This window comes from Halyomorpha halys, unplaced genomic scaffold (genome assembly GCF_000696795.3).
Source record: "Halyomorpha halys isolate HHAL.00 unplaced genomic scaffold, Hhal_1.1 Scaffold33.1, whole genome shotgun sequence".
Classification (NCBI taxonomy): domain Eukaryota; kingdom Metazoa; phylum Arthropoda; class Insecta; order Hemiptera; family Pentatomidae; genus Halyomorpha; species Halyomorpha halys.
This window is the reverse complement of record NW_027109698.1, coordinates 1,236,767-1,242,482: the sequence shown is the minus strand read 5'-3', so window position 1 is coordinate 1,242,482 and position 5,716 is coordinate 1,236,767. Positions and strand designations below refer to the sequence as shown.

Below are 5,716 nucleotides of genomic sequence, written 5' to 3'. Positions count from 1 at the left end.
ACGTTTCGGCCAATTCGGCCATTCTCAAGGACAATCTAAATATTTAACAGCTTATAATACCTTCATTTGTAACAATTATAACAACAACATTATTACTAATTATATAATATACCTTCAAATATAAATTCTCACCTCACATTAAAATTTAAAAATGCTTTGCAGGCTATTCTGCCCAGGTCATTAATTATAGTTCCAAATCACCCTATGAAAAAGTCAATTAATAGAGAATCATATTAATTATTATTAAGAAAATAATGAAGCAATTAATAAGAAATGTTATTAATTCAGTTACATAAAAGGTTTATCAGAAGATATCCAGAGGTCATTTAAAGATTATGATGTTGATGATTACTCATTATGTTATAGACCTAACAATAAAATTAAAAATTATTATGCCGATTTAAAGGACAAAATTGAAATAAAAAGTCAATCGGGACTGATATATAAAATTCCGTGTTTCAATTGGTCAGCTATCTATATAGGTGAAACAATTTTGGGGGGATAGAATATATCAACACAGAAATGATACAAGAATTAAGGAAAAAGGATCCTAATAAAACAGCATTAGTGCAGCATGCAGGTAAAAACCAACACAGTTTTGATTTTGATATCACCATAATTTTACCTTCAAAAGAAAAATACTAGAGTCAATTTATATATCAGAGAACATCAATTATAGAGTTAATTTTAAAACAGATACAAGGAATTTAAACCAACATTATGCAGATATTTTAAGTAAAATAAATTTATGAAAAATATTAGGAAAAATTTTTGTTACTATTCACAATTAATTTGAATAATTTGAATAATTACAAATTAAGACCAAAATGCAATTTGAATTACATTAATAACAAGGCTCACCTGAGTGTAAGGAAGGTTTATAAATTATAAATAGTTTGTTTATATGGTAGTGATAGTGTAGGTTAATCGAAAATTAAAAGTTTTAAAAATTAATGAGGTTTAGAAAAAATAGATTGCTAAACATCAGCTTAGGTAAGCTTATTAATAATTAATATGACTCTCAATTAATTGACTTTTTCATAGGGTGATTTTGACTTATAATTAATGACCTGGACAGAATAGCCTGCAAAACATTTTTAAATTTTAATGTGAGGTGAGAATTTATATTCGAAGGTATGTTATATTATTAGTAATAATGTTGTTGTTATAATTGTAACAAATGAAGGTGTAATAAGCTGTTAAATGTTTAAATTGTCCTTGAAAATGGCCGAATTGGCCGAAACGTCGGACTATTGATATAATAAAGAGTATGGAGGCAAAACAAGAATACCATTTGAATTATTTAATAAATAAATATCAGTCTCAAGAAATTGAAAAATAAATTATATTTAAAGTAATCAATGAATTTTATGAAGTAGCAATAAAATGGTAAGGATAACTCAAAGTGCTCCGATGTTCTTGACTCATGATGGCAAAATTGAAAAAAGTTCAATTGCAACATTTACATTTTTTAATTGTTTTTTTGACAATTTGAGTTAGCTTGTTTTAAAGTAAATTTAAATATCATGCACTTGATGGAGCCACTGTATTTTTTTTCCTTAGGAGTTATTTTCAGGTGTTTTTCTCCGCAAAACTACTCCAATGTATAACATATTAAATTAACCAGATTACTCACATACAGATTCTAACACGAAGGTATAGATATATAAATATAATACGTTCGACATTCCAATGTTGTGTTCTAGTAATTTTCAATACTAATTATTTTTGGTATTTACCTTCTTAACGAGGCGAGACGGTGATCACTAAGTGTCATGGTCAATGAATTATAGGCTTTGTTGGTCAATCTATATCGAGCAACGGGTGTCCTTCTAGGCTAACTGATATGGCCGTACTATCCTAAGCTATTATTAGGTAGGTAATTATTTCTGTGTGGCAATGTCATAATTATTAATATTTGATGAATTTACAAACACCTATATAGAGTACGATAGTAAGTAATAGAAATAAAAAATCGAAAACTATTTCACCTTACAAAATTTATTCGATCAATATATACAATCGTAATCCGTAAAAGCTATAAATGTAAGCACCTTATAAAACTAAAAAAATAATAATATAAAATGATGAAATATTTGTCAGGAGAAAATATGCAATTGAAGAAATTGTGTCACATTGTGAAATTGTAATGTTTAGAATATGACATATAATTAATATGTTTAATTACTGCAATCACTCAAACTTTTGTAGCTTTGAGACAAAAAGCATTTATATGCTTATGCCAAGTATGAACGATTCTCATATGGATCGTAAGTGATAGAAATTTTTTATTTTTAAATATTTATTTATGTATTGTTATTAAAGTTAAATTTATTGATACTGTTTTACTTATTATGGCTATTTAATTATTTTCAATGAAATACTAATTTGTCTACACAACAAGCTAAAAAAGCAATCCTACTTATTTCCGCTCTCTTAGGAATTAATGCGTAATTAAAAATTTTTCATAATAGTAATTAATTTTAAAAGTATTACTGACGTCAATATTTTTTTATACTACAGATTTACCAATTTATAAAAAATCTGGTTGTGAATATGTTTGTCAGTACATTTCGAGCGTTAATAGTATGATTTAGTGAGTACTTATTTTATGAATATGACTACAGGAAAACTGGGTTCTTCCTTTTTAATTACCATACTTGAAAATTACCTAAAGTGGTTTAAAAGTACGGAATAAAAATGGTTTAACAAGAAGAAAATATTTGTTTTTTAACCTGTAAATTACGTGCATTTCTTTTAAGTACATATGAATCCGTTTTAGGGTTTAAAAGTCTCCTTTAACTAGCTAGAAAGGTTCTAATAAAATTTTATAAGTATTCCAAAACATTCCTCTTGAGCGTTCCCACATTTGAGAGTCCAATTTGTAAATGGATCTAACCGACAGGGCGAATTAGGTTCACTGCCAATCAAGTAAACTCCGAACATTCACCGAATACCTTTCGATGATGTGTAAAACCCGCCAATTGAAATAATTAATCCTAACGCTTGAATCACTATTCGTACTTTGCTAGCACAATATAGCAGCGTACAAACACAGGAAAACCATTTACATTTCAATGAAGATATTCATATTTCTTTATCAACATGATGTATAAGACAGGAATGAAATATATGCATATGTGGAGGGGAATCGTTGGACATCAATCCCATTCCATGCCTTAGGGGAGTATTTCACTCAGAGTTCCCCCAGCGTATGGAGCAAAACAAAATCCCTGTCTCAGATTGATTTTGACAGACAGCCTTGAGTAATGGAGGTAGAATGCAAGAAGGGACCTCGTTTGAAACTTAAAATGCTAATTTTAATTATATACCCCTTCACAAGTTAAATAAATGGATTAGTAAATATATTTAAAATTAATGTGATTTATTAATTTTAAATATATTTACAATATTTTAACTTTCTTTAAGTTGGGTATAATGGTTTATTATGATTCATAATATAATTACACATATTATGTTCTAATAGTACATGAGCCGGGAAGAAAAAAAGGCAGTTATCACACCCCAATTTTTGATTACTTTTATGAAAACTAGGTATAATTACTAGTCAAAATTGATGAGTCTGCCAAGTATAGATGGGAGGAATAAATGGCGGCTGTTACAAAACCTTAAAAAACCAATAATTTTTCATTCGGAGCTCTATATCTTAAAAACTAACAACAACACTAGAAACTCAAAGAGAACATTATTTAAAGAAGTGTAAATTTGCTGAAATATTAGCCCTAAAAGAGCTATTTACGTGCAATAGTTCTCGAGATATAGATTTTTAAAAAGCAAAATTTCTTAAAAATCTACTGAAAGATTAGTAGTAAGTTAATTTATATTGAGAAATCTATATATCAGGAACTATGTGATGTACAGATGTCTATTAGCTCTCAAATTAAAGCTAGTTTAATGGACTATAAACAAGTTTACGACCTTTACCTTCGTAGGAATAGTATTTTTCATGATATTTGCTATAATAAATTAATTTATAGTTGTTTGGACAATAGGTTTTATTTATGAAAAACTTCATTTCAGAAACCATTGGACGTACAGATGTCTGCCATCGCTCAAATTAAATCTAGTTAAATTGACAACAAAATAGTTGATTATGTTTATCTTTGTAGGAGTAGTAGTTTTTATGGTTATTTCACAAAATAAACTCACAAAATGTTAATTTCTAGTTGTTCGTATAATATGTTGGATTTTTGAAAAAATATATCTCTAGATCCATAAGACGCACATATACTGCTAACACTCAAAATAAAGGATATTTAACTTACTATAAAGTAGTTTATGACACTTATCTTCGTAAGGGTGGTAGTTTTTATGATAATTACATATGAATATAAATTTGGCAAATAAAAATTTCTCCGAACAACTACAAATCAATTTATTTTAGCAAATTTCATGTAAAGTATTATTCTACAAAGATAAACATCATAAACTACATTATAGCTCATTTAACTAGCTGCAATTTGAGTGCTAACAAACATCTGTATGTCAAATAGTTATTCAGATATAATTTTTTCAAAATAAATTCACTAACTACTGATCGTTCAGTACGTACCATACAACATTTTTCTGAAACGTTGCTTCTTAAAAAGCTATATCTCGAAAAATATTTAATGTAAATAACTCTATTAGGGCTCATATTTTAGCAAATTTACTATTCTTTAAATGACGTTCTCTAAGGCTCTCTTGTGTTGTTCCAACTTTTTAAGATATAGAGCTCCGAATGAAAAAAAAAAATTGTATCGCTTTGAAACAGACGCGATTTTTTATTCCCCTTACCTATTGGTACGGGTACTTGGCAGACTCATAAATTTTGACTAGTAATTATACCTAGTTTTCATTAAAGTAATCAAAAATTTGGGTGAGATAACTGCCTTATTTCTCTTCTTGGGCTCTTGTACTATAACCAAGTTTAGTATTTAATATCTTATTATTATTATTAACATTTCTTTCTGTTATAGAATTATTCTAGTATCTTCATTAGAAACATACCGGAAATTGAAAGTTGTTATATACAGGCAAACCTCCCTGCATTAAAATGTAATTAGTGTTGTATATTTTAATACAGATATTTCTTATATTTATCCAAGAAAATATAATATTTACATAAATAAGTAAAACTAACTGACTACTGACATAACAACCTTAATAGGATAAATCCTAATTATCAAATTATTTCACATTTCATATGTATCCATTGTATTATTACCAACAATGAGAGTTTATTTTTTTCAAACAAGAAAAAATAAGGTACACAAACATTCGGCATTTAAGTCCTAAGCAAAATAAATAAATTTTAGTGATGATGAGAAGATAGTTGACTGTGGATAATATATATGGGAAGATGGTTGGGGGTGCGGTCAGAGAATAACACAAATAAGTTATTTACTAGTGCCAACGTTTAAAGTCTCGTCTCTGAAAGCTTCTACATCCAACTAGAACCTATATTTTGTTCTTTAATAATATTTAAATCATTTGTCTTCATAATTTTGTACGTTTCCTTTTAAGTATTTCAAAATTCTTATTTTTCCCCTTTCATGTAATTTGTAACGTATTCTTCATCTTCCGGTAGTTTCGACATCTCTTTTAACGTACTTTTTAACTCAGAATCGTGCTACTAAAATTGGAACGATACAGAGAAGATTAGCATGGTCCCTGCGCAAGGATGACACGCAAAATCGTGAAGCGTTCCACATTT

The 5,716-nt window shown here is 28.1% G+C and overlaps 1 non-coding gene across 1 annotated transcript; it reads left to right on the top strand.

The window, feature by feature from the left end:
• The first annotated feature begins 5,612 nt into the window (after positions 1–5,612).
• Positions 5,613–5,716, top strand: LOC112211953 (U6 spliceosomal RNA). The gene has a single exon (XR_002945781.2). It is a non-coding gene; the product is annotated as a U6 spliceosomal RNA (small nuclear RNA).